At 44.2% G+C, this 14,898-nt stretch overlaps 1 protein-coding gene across 6 annotated transcripts in view; it reads left to right on the top strand.

Moving 5' to 3' along the window:
• The window catches only part of CPNE1 (copine 1), a 41,839-nt gene that overhangs the window by 11,664 nt on the left and 15,277 nt on the right, over positions 1-14,898 (top strand). The window lies entirely within an intron of this gene.

Here is a 14,898-nt window from a genome sequence, read left to right as displayed (position 1 = left end):
GATGCACAGTTTTGTGTTACTTTCTTTTGCTTTCATGTCCCTCGATCCTCTCGGTAATGGATACAGGGTTACTGGTGTTGGCGTTGGAATGGCATGTTCTGTGATGTTGTGTGCCTCTTCCTTTGGGCTTTCTAAAAGAGCAGGTTTATTTTGGAAATCATCTTCCAATTCTTGATTTTCTCTATGGTCTGAAGATGTTTAAATGCTTGTCTTAAACAAACCACAAAGTAAGTGAGTACGAAAATCCATTGGTTGGCAACACAGGCACGATGGAATGCTGAAATGAAGGAGTTGGGGCGAGGAGCAGGCTCTTCCTTTCCCAAGTAGCTGGTGCTTTTTTTTTTTTTTTTTAGTGTAAATTAGGAATTATGTAGGCTCTTGGGGAGAATAGGATGTCCTAGCATGCATATGATTTCAGTATGCAGTATGAACAACATAGCTGTTGCCCAAACAGTTACAACTGATCTTTTAAAACACATACAGAGAAATCTGGCTATTGAGTGTCACTTTCAAATATCAGAAGTTTGCTATAACAGCTTACTTTCATGGTAGAAGCAGCCTTAAAAGGAACACGGTGTTAAACTGTGGAGGATGCTCTGCTTTTAACAGATCATGGAACCCGATGTGACGAAATTTTTCATATGTGTAAACATCTGCAAAAGAAACAGCCTTAAATAGAGGGTTGGACCTCTGAGGTCCTGTCTCCACTGTGCAAGGTATGTAACTGCACTCTCGTACACTTCCAGGCTGTTTGCTAGTGGGGATAGCAGTAGAGAGGATCAGCTGGTGGGCGCTACGTAAATCCGCAGCTGATGTGACTTCGATGCCTGGAGCGCCAGGAGCTGACGGCCTCAGCCTGGTTGGAACGCGCAGTCACTGAAACTGCTGCTGCACCTTCATGTTAAGGAAAGGAGGTACTTAACCTGTGTTACCTAAGTGGCTACGCTGGCATTCTCAGCAGTTCCTTTAAGTGCTGGTATCTAAGCACTGCTTGTAAAAGTGCTATAGTGTCACATACGTACCATGTCAGAAACTGTGGTCGTTTAACAGAGATCATCTCTTTCATGAGAAAAATTATTCAGCAATTAAGTTGTGACCCACGTGTATGAATTTTGACAGCCAGATGACAGTGTAACATTGAGGTTACCAACTTTTCCAGCAGTTACACAGATGTTACGGTTGTATTTTTTAAACACAGCTGAACTCCGCGATACCACTGCCAAAGATTTGTCAACAAAGAAGTGGTGTTAATGTTATTGCCACATTTTCAACGTGGACTTAGAAACTTCAGGCTTTGTAGGTTGTAAGAAAAGGGGGAGGTACTTTCAGAAATGTTCATTTCATAGCGTTTAATATTCTACTTGAATATCTGCTCTGAATTTGTTGTGAGTGGAAAGAAAGATTGATGCAAAAACAAAGGCTTGGTTTGCTTCAGTTGGTGCTGAGGGTCTGCTTTGGAAAGGATGTCCCTGCTGCGCAATTCTGCTAAGCTGGTCAGGCTGACCTTAACAAAGTTGTTGCCTGCGTGGAAGTGTTTCTCTCTGAGGCGTGTTGGTGCCATGAAGACTGCAGAGCCTAGAGAATGTAATTACGTATTTCTTCCCGTTTACTCAGACACGCGTGCTGTGCTGACTGTAAATCACAACATCAGTGATCTTCCTCAGTCTGTTCATGTGGTGGTTCCAAAGCCAAGAGCAGCAGTGAGTGCTGCTGGGCCTCACTTCGTGTTGAGATCTATGCGCTTCTGAGCCGTGTTGGCCTTCCAGTTACAAAAAGGGAACGGCTTGATGTTCTGAACCTCTTAAAGCCACTGTTTGGACTGCAGACCACTCATTGAGAGCAGATATTTCTGGATGATTATTCAGATATACGGGTTAAACCCTGAACCAGAGGATTGCATACAAAGACCAGTGCGCACAAGAGGTCAACTTCTAACTTTGGTAAGGTAATTGTTGGGAGGAAGCAGTTCTGAAACTGGACTGGTATAATAGGAAATAGTTAACTTAAATTCTGTTTTTGTGAGAGGTTTTTGAGAAACTGTGCCTCGGGCTTGGAAGCAGCATTGCTGAAAAAATGCTTGTCTTTGCCCCATTGCAGGTTTGCTGATGCTGCCAGCTGTTCTGTGGGTGTATGGCTTGCATGGCTTTGGGAAAACCACAGTAGTTGTGTATAGTTAAATGGCTCTTCCTCCCCGGGGAAGAGGAAGTGAAACTGATAAATGCTTCTGAAGGAACAGTGACCTCAGGGGAGCTTTTCATATTGGTTTTCAGCGGTGAGAACGTGATTGTTGGTGAAAGATTTGGCTTTCCCACAGAAAGAGAATCAATTGGTGGTATGTATTTGACTAAGGCTTGCGGCGGCGTACTGAGCTCCCTGCTCTTTAACTTTTATGATCAGGTAGGTACGCTCCAGCTTGTTTTCTGTATAGATGAATGTAATTTTCTCAGAGTTTTGTTCCTACATGGGAATGTGTTTGGGTGTTGTTTGTGCTTGAAGCACTTGCCGCTGTCCTGACTTGGAAGCTTCTCGCTTGTGGGTATAAATATCAAATGGAAAAAATGAGTAGCCTGGATGTGTTTCTTTTCCATAGCTCCAGCCCGAACACCGGTGGCGGTTCGCAGGTGATGGATGGTTTAGATGGGACTCTTCGCCCTCGGACGCTCGCTTCTGTTAAGCTTCCTTTGTTCCTTTGTTGTCATTCTTCTGTTTTCATGTGTGGGTACATAGCGTGGCAGCTTAGGGCAGAAGCGAGCAGACAAATTCTGACCTAAGTTTTGTTACTGCTTCATTAGAGTCTAAGGTGCATGTCCCTTACCTTTCCCATACGTGAGTGGGGAGTACAGCTTCCCTGTGAATTTCAAGATGGAAAATTAGGACTTAGCAGGTTTGCACAGGAGAACAGGATCTGATCATGCCTGAAACTCCCTTGGTTGGCTTAGTTTGACTTTTTGGACATGTTGCTGCTTTTTGAGGGCTGGTGACCTTTTGAAATGTTCCTGCTGTAGTTACAGCATCGTAAAGAATCCATAGAATGATACCACTCTTACTTCTGACCATCTGAAACGAGGCAGAGCTTCCAGCTGGCTGTTTCGTGGGTCCAAACAATGAATATCATTTCATCATCTCTCACTGTATGCAATTATGTGGATATAGCATTGCCCAGTGTGATAACATAAAACTTAGAAATGCTTTCTAGTTGCTTGGGAATCAGGGTGGACTAAGGGAAAATGGCAGAATAGACAGAACCTAACATACTTCAGAAATTTCTTGTACTTAATTTTGCGTGTTGTTTTCTAATAAAACTCACAGAGCTGCTATTACTGTGATTTCAAGCTGCTGTGGTGACATCTGCCAGAATGTGCTTCATGAAGTCAGCTTTTTCAAAGCTGTTGTTTTCAGCAGGATAACCAAAGTGTGGCTGCTTGTTTTGACAGGACAACGGATGTGGAATGTGAAAATTCCTTACTTGTTTGAACAGGAAGCTCAACTCAAAATTAAATGCTGGTTTCTTATGCTGTTTCGTTGTTAGCCAAATGTCTCTAATAGGAGAACAATACGTATAAACCCTGTGCTCTTGAGGAAAGCTAAATGCAACCAGCTGCAAAAGCAAAGAGCTGATGGAAGTAAAATCAGGCACTAGCAGTTCCTTGACTGAAGGCAGGGAAGCCCCTGCTCTACAGGGTGGAGGGGAGGTGGAATTCAGTATTAGTAATTGACCTGTCCTGGATTCCCCTGCTGTGTTACAGCGTTGCTGCAGAGACTTGTGTCTATGGGTCAAGTCCTGTATGAGTACAGGTGTCACAGCACATAGTTATTTATCTGTGGACCTCAGTGCTTTTGAGAGGCCAGGTAAGTGCGTGCAGGGTGGTGATGTGTCAGCGTTTCAGGTTAATGAAGTGTTAGCTTTCACATTAGTGAAATGTTATTAGGGTTAAGCTGTGGCAAAATTTTCACCTTGGCTTTAGAAAAAACACCAAGTGATGTCTTAAAGTCTAATGAAAATTATTTGTGCTTCAGAAACGTCTGTAGTGAGCTGAACAGTGAGCAGCTGGTTAAACTGCTAAGCAAACCTGAAACTTAAGGTTTTAACGGTAGAATGTGAAGTATGTAATGTAAATGGTTTGCTGCTGAGTAACAGCAAGTTTGTCCCTGAGTAACAGGGACAGTCAAACTTGAGTACTTCACAAACTGTTGCATTTTCTTAGGTTTTCAATCAGAATTATTTCTGGTGGTCAGTTCTGCTCAAAGATACTCAGAGACAACTGTATGTGCTCTTCACTTCTGAGTGCTGCCTGTGTGAACATGAGAGAATTCTGGGCACACTGTATGCTTCTGTGGCACCTCAAAGAGAAGATAAGCATATCTGAGAAAGCACATCCCACCGTAACGATGTACTGCAGAGGATGATTTTCATCCAGACTCTGATCCAGACTTCTGGGTATCTGACACCATATTTTTGTTTAGCTGCTAATCCAAATAGCATTTCTTCCTTGCAGTGCAAGGAAATATCATGCTGCTGCTTTGAATAAGTTAGTATTTAGCTACTCTTAATTATCCTGGCAGCAGGAAGAAGGATGCGACAAGTTTTTTATGTGCTCAACAGCTTGTGCTTTAGCATTAAGCTTCTTGTGTTAAAATTTGTTGTTTTTTATGCATTAAAAAAAAAAAAAAGCAAATTTCAGGCAGCAATGAGTAAGTTTCCTGATACCAAAAATAGTTTAATTTTTGTGTTTTTTTTTTTTTTTTTTAAACAATCATGTAATAAAAATCCTAGTAGTAGTCCTCCCATAGTGCATCTCTGTGACATACAAGGTGGCTTTGTGCAGCAGCCTGGCTGAATGTGACCATTGTGTCATATAGTTGTTACTGCACACTGGAAGGTGGAAGGTGAGAGTGATACCCGTAACCAAGTTCTGTACATCCCACCATGAGGTGGTAGAAGTGTGTAACATTCCATTCTCCCTTGTTTAGTCTTGAAAGGGTGGAAGAATTGTTGTTTGGAATGCTTTTAAAGCGCACAGGCTTTTAAAGTCCAGGGTCACTGCATGTTAAAAAAAAAACCAAAAAAAAAACCATGCAGGTTTATCATTTTGTGATCCTTCTTCAAATCCTTCTGTTACTGCATTAGGTGCAGATAAAAGCTCTGATGATAGAGAATCTGTGAACAAAATTAGCTTGCCGAACCTTCTGATGTTTTGTCCTGACCTCTTGCCTGGCGTGGACGTTCTGCCATTTCATCTCTGGTGCCCAGAGGAGCTGCAGTTTGTGACTTGTTTTCCACGTTCCACCTAATGGTGGTAACTCCTTGCTGGCTACAAGGAGAATGTAATTCAACTCATGCTTTTACAGGTGGTAGATTTACTTTATTGTTATCATCAAATAATAGCGGTGTTGCTGCAAATACTTACCACTCCCTCCACACTTATTAAAAACATTATTTTAGCTATTCAACTTTGAGAAAATAAAGATGTGTATGAGAGAATCCAAGGCTTACTAGTATGGCTATTAAGTGCTTCTTAGGATCTTACTTTGCAGAGGCCTGAATGTTTTCTGGAGGATGTGGGAACCCCTTTTGTAGCAAATTCAGAGACAACAGGTTTTTAGGGAAGAAGTTGAAAATCAGTGCTATATGGGAGCAGTCAGGAGAAGCACCTGGAGTTCTGATTGCAGTTGTGGAATCTGTCTTCTAAACGGTGGGAGAATGTATGTTTGTTTTGAACCAGTAGCGCTGAGATAAGTGGAGCAGCTTGCATTTGCAGCTGTACTGGCTGACTTAATGCTTCTGGGAGTGTAGGCTGACAGGAGGCACTGGATCTGGAGGACAGAAAAGGGATGGAAGGTAAATGCCTCGTGCTTTCCTGGCACTTCTCCTTATTCAGCCTTCTGTCATTTGTCTGAATGGAGAAGAGAAAAAAAGGGAATTCCGTTACCACATCCTTTCCTTAGTTCTTTGATATCAGGCTCTTGTGGTGATGGCTCTTTGGAGGTTTTTCTTTTCTGAAGCATCGTTATTCTGCAACAAATTAGGATGGAGAAATGAAGATGTAGCACTGCAGATGGTAATGATCAAGTGACAAAAGGGTGCTGGGGTTGTGAATCTTGTTCTTGAAAAGAACCTACTCAAATGAACAAAGAAAATGATGAAAAACAGCATTGGCACAAGACAATCTAAAGTGGCAATGATTAAGAAAATCTAAGAAAATAAATGTAAGAAATCGGTTTTCTTCTGAGCCTTGCAGGAGCAGTGGTGCAGGATCTGTTTGTAGATCGTATTTCAATAGGAGCTGGATTTAAGATTGAAGTCCATAAAGAATAAAGAGACAACGTGATAGATACCTTCTGCTTTGTGTCCTTACTCGTTATCAGGTCGAAACTTGCCCTGGAATCATTACTACACAGTGATAACCCAGGATAAACCATCCAGAGTTCCTCTGGGATATCTCAGCTTTTCTGCTCATAAATTTTCAGTCTAATAAAAGCAAGAAACATGGTTCACTTTTCACCAAGTGGTGGCCACTGCTTTCACTAAAATTCTTAAGTTGTGTGAATCCATTCAGTAAAGCAGCAAAGCTTTTTGGTAAGATGTACTGCTGACTTGTTTCTTTTTAAAGCTGAATTTTGGTGCCGAGCTCTTTCTGTTGTGTGTGCTATTCTAGAAAGATGCACATCACTGGCTTAGGGCATTAAGTTGGCTGTGTAACATGGCTGCTGTCAGGGGAGTGGGTGCAATCCCAAAGGCTCTAGAAGAAGAATGGGATGTTTTAGACATGACTTTTGGGAAGGGTACAAGTTGTTAAGGGGGCAAAATGACACCAAGGGGTGATCCCAGAATTGCTGGGTGTGCGTAAGAAGAGGTTTGCTGCAGTGCTTGCAGCCCGGGTTGTGGTGTCCATGAATCGTAGAGGAGGAGTGCGGTGGCGTCTTGCATCTTTGCTTGAGGCGTTCCGACTCAGAAGTGGAGGACTGAGCCATAACCAACTGAATCGTGGATTGGGGCCTAGGATAAAATCTTTATGTATTTGTGCCTGACGTGGGAATAGCTGAGAACTCTGAGGGGAGGAGTGAACCCTTACTTGAGAAGGGCAAAAGATGCTCTGCGATGTGCGGTGATGTGTTGGATTATTACAGAGGTCAGTGTGGTTGAGCTGGTAAGTGTGTTCTTTTGAACATTTCAGTCATTTTTGTGACTCATGGGCAAAAAAAAGAAAAAAAGAAAAGGAACTGAATAAAGGTTTAAGGGAAAGTATTGAAAGAATCTTAGTTGGTGGGAGAAGTTATTGAGCAATTCCAGTTGCAGTTATTGTTCTACCTTAAGCCAAGTCAGTGATTGACTTGAAAGCCCTAATTTGCTCCAGATTAGTTTTTAAAGGAAAGACTGTTTGATATTCTGCTTTTAGGTGTTATGGAGCCTCCAAGTGATTTTTCTGTGGAGAACTTGGAAAAGTAGCTCCTGCCTTTGTGGCAGGCTTTACTTTGAGGTGTTACTTTGTAATAAGTAGCACTGCTATGAGGTTCAAGCTAATGTTCCAATCAGTCGATCAGTTTACCTCATCAGAAATAAGGAGAATATACAGATGAGGACAGAGGCCTTTCTTCTGAGCTTTTAGTTATGACTGAACGGACCTTTTAGAATGTCCTAAGCTTGCTGTTTGTGTTACCACCAACAGGAGCTGCCCATTTTCACTTTATTCCTGGGCATGTCTCAGGGTCACCTTGCCACAACACCACTGCAGTGTGGGTCAGTAGATACAAAACATAAAACTGGTGGTGATACTGGAGCTTCAGGACTCTCTTGGAGCCAGCTCAGTAAGTAGGAGTAGAGCATAGTTTCCACGTGCATTCAATAGTCAGAGTCTGCAGTCACAGAGCCATCAATAAGTGTGTTCTTCTATGGCTTGGGCTCAAATTCAGAGCTCAGAAAGAATTCACTGCATGCCCAGCTGCCAACCTGCCCTGGTCATTGCTGGGTCACCTCTGTGGCAGCACGGCCTGAAGAGTGCAGTGGATGGAGGGGGGTCTGGAAGGCGAGATGTGTGGGGGGGTGGCTGAAGTTGCCACAGGGTTTGCTGGGCCCAGAGCAGGCTGAAGGCAGCCCTCGTGGCGACTGCAGCTCCTCACAGGGAGCAGAGGGCAGCGCTGAGCTCTGCTCTGTGTGACGGCGACAGGGCCTGAGGAGCGGCACGGAGCTGTCGGGGGAGGGGCGGCTGGGGTCAGGGGGAGGCCGCCCCCAGAGGGCGGTGGGCGCGGCACAGGCTGCCAGGCAGCGGCACGGCCGGAGCTGCTGGGGCTCAGGGGGCGCTGGGACACCGAGCTCAGCCGGAGGGTTTGGGTCGGGGTGCTGCTGTGCAGAGCCACGTGTTGAACTCAGGGATTCGTGTGGGTTCCTTCCAAAACAGGAGGGGATCCCGTGGTTCTGTGAGACCCATCTGCTTTCCACTGTGTGCCTGTCCTTCTGGGTGCTCTTCCCAGCCCTTCAGCTGTTAGGTAGCCCATCAGTATGGCATCAAGCGACCAGAGCACCTTGGCTAGAAAGCTGTTTTTAATGTTTTGTTTGGTGAATAGCATTTGTTTGGAGTCCTGCATCAAATTTGTAATAATAGCTTATTAACAAGAATGAAATCAGTCCATCAAAATACATGATGGCAGGTAACTTGAAACACAGTATAAAGAACAGGTATCTATTACCCGCCTGTGGAAGTTCCTAGCACTAGTCCTACCTGTCACACCTCCAGCCCTCTGGGTAATGAAATGGTGGAAGATGGTAATCGGTTTTGTTCTCCACAGAGGTCTGTGCTCTGCTCTGGGGCCCCTGGGGACCCGATGTGCTGCAGGGGGGCTGGATTTGCTGGTAATCATCCTGGGCTGTGATCTTGCTAGTGGGAGTATCTCCATCTCGTTTTGAAATGAAGATGCGTTTTTTTAGTGCTTCTACTGATACAAATCTGGCTTTATGGTTTCTGCTAGGGCCTCACAGGGCTCAGGAAATAAGATGGGATTAGGATTTTTATTTTAATACATTTAGAAAGTAGAGCTGAGACTACCTCCGCACCGGTGTTTGCTTCATAATACAGAAACCTGAAACGTTACAGGCTGCCTTATGAAAGGTGAACTAGTAAAGGTGAACTGAGAAACGCTACTTCTGACGGTCTGGGCACACAGATAATGTGAGGAGAACAAAAATTTTTTGAAGAAATTAAGGTGATATCTGCATAACATGGGATTAAACCAAGCAGCAGACAGGGAGGCTACGTTAGTTTGGGAAATGTCAGATTTGTTAACTGGGAATTTGTTACAAATGCTGGGTGTATTGCGCTGCTGGGAAGTACAGAGCCTAAGTGATGGAAGATGCTGTTGCTGGTACGTAGTGCTGGTAGTATTGCTGGCATGTGTTGTGTTTGTGAGCAGAATGGAAAGCAGAAGCTACAGCCAGCCCAGTACCAAATAACTTCATTGAATGTAGCTGTTTGTGAGCGTGTGTTGGTACTTCAACCTGAAGTTATAAGTGATATCTTCAATAGATGTGCCATATTTGGTGTACACTGATGTAATGTAAGTGTGGTGTGCAGAAGGATGTAGTTGATGAGGACTTATTAGTGATACTAACTGGTAATAAACTGCAGGTTGTCTTATCCTGGATCCTTGCTTCTATGGGGTCTGCGCTGAAAGTAATGCCTCCTATTTTATGATGATGGCCCACAATGTGAGAGGCAGATGTTGGTGGGTTGGCAGTAGAGGTTGAACCTTCCCACCAGTATTCCACTCCATTCTGTTGCTGTATGACAGATGGCAGCAGAGGGGCAGTCTGACAGAACGGTGTCTGACATGGGAATGCGTGAGGAGCAAAGGAATTGAGCTCTTCCATCTGGAAAATATTGCGCCCGTTGATGTTTGTCAGTGCGTGCTGGAAGTTTATGGAGACCAAACTGTGAGCAGAGTGAGGCAATGGGTGGTGTGTTTCACATGGCTGTTGCCACTGCTGAAAGACAAGCTGTGTTCCAGACAGCTGCGCAGATTTTTATGAGCGCGGCATGCAGGCTCTTGTTCATTGCTGGCGAAAATGCATAGCTAATGGTGTTCAGAAGTACTGTTTTTTAGCTGATAATTTGTTTTATCAAATAGTGTTATTGTGTTCTTTATATCTGTAGTTTCCATAGAAATAAATAGGAGACATTACTTTTGGAGCAATCTATATATTATTTCCTATGTGGAGCAGTTAAAACCAAGCTGACCCGTGACTGGATTCTGTGTCAGTATTGGCATTTCTCTCCAAAAGATGCCATGTCTGGCTCTCCCACATGACAGCAGGAGGATAAGTACAGGGGAGTTTGTGCTTCAAACACCAGTGTGACATTTTGGGGAAATGTGAGTCCCTCTAAAGCCATGAATTTGGGCAGCGCTCTTTTTGTGAGGCTTTCTTCAAACATAGGTAGGCTTTGGTTTCTTATTTCACTTTTGATTTCCTCTTATGCTGTGGTCATAAGCATACTCTTAAGCAAGTAGAATTATTAGAGAGATGGTTAGGGAAGAGTATGTATGTTACTATTACTTATCTATGGAGTTGATTTTGCTTATATTGAATGCTTTTTACTCTGTGAAAAGTGGGCTTTTCTGTAGTAATGTGCAGAGTGTTGGAAGTTCTGAAAGACATAGAAAAAGAAGCAGATAAGGAATGATCCTTCTGCATGCGTGACATGCATTTACTATGTGATTTTCCTATAAAGTAGGATTTTTTTTGTCTTGGTTCCAGTGTTTATTACCGTGCTGAAATCTTCCAACTTATTTATTGATGTGCTTCAATTCAGTGTAGGACAGCTCTGGAACTATGAAATGAAAAGTGTATTTCTGTGTGTACTATACAGCTCTTGGAGTACATGACCATCTTTGCATTGAAGAGGTGGTATGCACAGCAAGACAAAATCATTTTGGCATTTTTAAGCTGGACCTCTGTTTGGTTATGTGAGCAGTTCTTAAGGCATGTTTCTTTGAGTCTAGAGCCAGTCTGCATTTTACTTGAGTAACTGGAATGACTTCTGGTTGAGCAGTGAAAGACTTGTCTGGAGCATCACTGGAGTACATGGGTGGGATCTAATGTAGACTTGTGTGCATTGTGTCCTGCTCTCAAGTTCCTAAGAGTAACACAAGCGATGTATTTTTCCTCAAAATGTGAAGTTACATTATGTGCAATCCTAAGCAAAGGCCAAAGCGTAGGTGCCTGACAGACCTGAAGCTGAGTGCTGGAGCTCTTCCTTCAGCATATGCAGAAATCAGCTCAAGATGAAACTTCACAAGCAGTGCCTCTGAACAGCGAGATCCCTGAGCTGTGAGAGCGTTGGACTGAACGTGTGCAGCTGTTGTCAGTACAAACTGTGGCTCTCAGTTGGGTAACGTAACATCTGCTGTCGTTGTACAGGCTACTTCTAACAGCTGCACTGACCTGGTGGCTTGCTTATGTTGCCTTTATCCTGAACCTGCTTAGCTGTGGTGCACCAATAGCTCTGTTTTATGTATTCTAAATAGAAGTTGAATATATCTTTGGGTTTTATTTCTGTTTGGCAAACTGAGTATCTGCAGCTATAATAGTTTTGTGACTCCCAGAGCATGCTGTATCTTAATCTCCTAGTGGCAAGTAAGTCAGAGGGACTTCGGTAAATGGTTGTTGCAAGCTGTTAAGGATCATTCTCTAATAAATGCTTTCTAAGTTGAATGTGTTTTTCATACCTGTGAGGAAAGCACTTTGCTTTTGCTGCTGTTTTCATTTTGGAAATACACTTCATCTTCTGTGAACAGTTTTAAATAATAGATGTCAGTCACCCAGGGAAAATAAGAAATCAGTGAGTTTCAGAATTTCTGTAACTGTTGAAAAACAGACAACTTTGGGTTTTGCAACAAATGTAAACAACGTTCTGTCACAGTAAAGGTGAATTAATGGAATTGTAAAAGCTAAATATGTGTGTATGGGTGGATATATAAACATACCTGTGCTCTGTGAAAACTCAGTGAAGCAACATGAAAATTGTTTTTGCAATGTTGACTTGAAATCTGCAAGGTAAATGGGATTGTGTACTGTTCCTTGAGTGCACATAGAGGAAAAAAAGCAGCGCTGTTAATAACACAAAAACAAACCCTAAGTTCTTTCAGTTTAATTACGCTAATTAGCCTGGGATCAGATCTGTCTCATCGAGCATAGTGATGACTGGAATCTATGTCAGTATCTGCTATGCTGCATTGCTAAGAGATAAAGCAGTTCTCCTTAGTCCATGTTTCTTAGAACCATACTGGCAGGGCAGTGCTTACCTTGGAAGTCAGCTGGTAAATGCCAGCTGGGTGCTTGTCACAGGAGGTGATGGTGTGCAGAAGTGCAGGGTGTAGAGACTTGAGAGAAAGTATTGCAGACTTTCTTTTCCTTAAAGGATGGGAGGCTGTACAAGATGTGTTAAGCACAGGTGATGGCTGTGGGAGTCTGCACAGATTTCAGGATGGCTCCAGTGCTCGGGGTGAACAGAGCCTGTATGGAAGAGGGGTGGAGATTAAAATCAACAGATGTGTTTCATATAAACAATTCAGTTTGTTTTATGAATAGAGATAATTACTAATGGAATGAAAGTAAATTAAAAAAAAAAAAAGTCTTTTAATAGGAAAAAGGGTATTTGATCCACTAGTTACCATTAACTCCCATTTAAAAGTAACCAGCAGCTGAAGCTGGGGGCTGGTATTTCCAACCACTAAGCACTAAGGAGTTCCACAGTTTCTTTTCCCATTCAGTACTGTTGTGTGTGTTTGGGAATTAATATGTTAAGGCTCTGATTTCTTTTTTTTTGTAAAAGCTTTTCGGTGCAGGCAGGTCTGGAGATTTGCACTCCACTAACAGTGAGCAGGATAAATGGGTTAAAAGTGTTCACCTAGATGGAGGCCGAGCAGATCTCCAGGCTTGACTGAAGTGGGTTCTCTGAAGCAACCACCTACTCCTTGCTCTTGCTGCTGAGCTGTGTAGACTCATTCATGGTCCTGATTTTTCTGTTGTACTTACTAAAGGAATGCATTGAAACTGGAGAACACCATACAGTGTACTTGAAAAGCTGTGAAGTGAGGAGGCCTAGTGTGAGCTCCTGAAGGATATCTGTAGGCAGCAACACATCAACAAATGCTGCCTGAGGTTCCAAGCGGCGTTTTCAGATGAAGCGTGAATATTTTATCTGACTGTTAAGGATCCACCCTTCCCATGAGGTGCATTACCTGCTGTCCTGCAATCTCCAGAGAAGGAAGACATAACAGAAGGGTTGTTTTCTGTGGCTTCTTTTAGAAACAATCCAGCTGTGCTGTGTTGCAAGGGAAACCTTCATGCTATTACCACATCTTGAACAGTAGCATGAGACTGGCTTCTGTGAGTTAGCTATTGAAAGACAAGTCTTTGAAACAGTGATTTCATGGTTTCATTGCCACTGATCTGGAGAAGAGGTAGCAGGTGAGAGGTGATCTGGCTTCAGGTCTGTTGCTTCGCTTTACCTTGGCTTCATTATGTCGATTAACAGTTTCTACTGCAAACTTTCAGCTGTCCTTATTAGTCTCTGTAACATGAACAATTAGGGACTCATTCCATGTGCAAATAAAGACCTATAGTAATGTTTCCTGCCAGAAAAGAACCGCTGTTGTTTGGCAATGTTGGAACTATAGTGGGAGACGTTTCTTTAGGGTTTTAAACTTGTCTCCTGGTTTGTTATGCTGCACCAGGACAGGAAGGTGTCTCCTGTTGGTGCAGAAATCTGCTCTAACAGAGAAAATAGGCAGAAATGTTGGCCCAAGAGTCAAGGCTGGCTGAGCTGGTCTTTGTTTTGTGTGCATGTGTAGAGCTGCTTGTAGACCTGCAGGCTGCACAGATGTGGTGCTGCCAGCTAAATAAGGTGGTCTGGTGGAATGATACATGTAGGTAAAGGAAAAACTCATACTTGTGATGCTTGCAATTTTAGGAAAACATACAGTACTTATTAAAGATAATGATGGCATCTTTTTAGTAAATCTTACCTGAGCTTGGGTGCAGCTGAAGTGGAAGCCAGGGGCTTTCACCAGTCATTTGAGCAGCTGTTCAGTGTGCGGGCGAGCCTCTGTGAGGATGGTGGGTTAAAGCAGATGATGACGACCTTAGAAAGCCGAACCGCGATCCTCTTTGTCTAAAGCTCCGCTAATTCTTTCTGCACGCTGTTTTTGTCCTGCTGCCATCGCGACAGCATCTGTAGTGCATTAAGTGACGTGGGTGACATCTGTCCAGGGAGACTGCGGGTGGGAGCTGTGAGTGGGGTTAAACATTGCCCCGTAGAAGTTCATCTCTCCATTCAGATTGCTGATATTTACACCCAGCGAGCACGAGAAAGCCACGGAGAGTTGGCACCAGAGCGACTGAACGACTCTCCTGGTTTTCCTAATAGCAGTGAAGTAGCTTCTCTAGGAAATAAATGTTAAAGCACTGCTTAGAACTTTCAAGCTGCCCGGTCCTTCATTTCAACGCTCATCTCCTAGCTTGGGTCCGGTTAGAGACCTGCGGCCATTCCTCGGTCGGAGCCGCGGCGCGGGGCAGGGAGGAAGGAGCCGCCAGCGCTGCGTGCGGCGGCCGAAAGCCGCCGTTGTTTTCCGAATAGCGAGCGCCAGGCCCTTGGAGAGGCGCGCGGGGCGCTCAGAGCGGTGCTTCCCCGGCCCTTTCCGGGCCGCAGCCGGCAGCGGGGACGGACCCGCTCCGGACGGCCGGACGGCCTCCATCTTGTCGGGGCTCGGGCCGGGCGGGAGGAACGGGCCGGGCTCGCGTTAGGGGCCGCGGCCGCGAGGCGCAGAGCCCGGCGGCACCGGGCGGAGCGGGCACGGAAAGCCGGGATCCGCCCTGCGCCGAGCCGCGCGGTGCTGCGGGGCCGG

The sequence above is a fragment of the Tympanuchus pallidicinctus genome, unplaced genomic scaffold (genome assembly GCF_026119805.1).
Source record: "Tympanuchus pallidicinctus isolate F22 unplaced genomic scaffold, pur_lepc_1.0 scaffold20, whole genome shotgun sequence".
Taxonomy (NCBI): Eukaryota; Metazoa; Chordata; class Aves; order Galliformes; family Phasianidae; genus Tympanuchus; species Tympanuchus pallidicinctus.
Note: the sequence above shows the minus strand (reverse complement) of the source record. Positions and strands in the feature narration are given on the sequence as shown.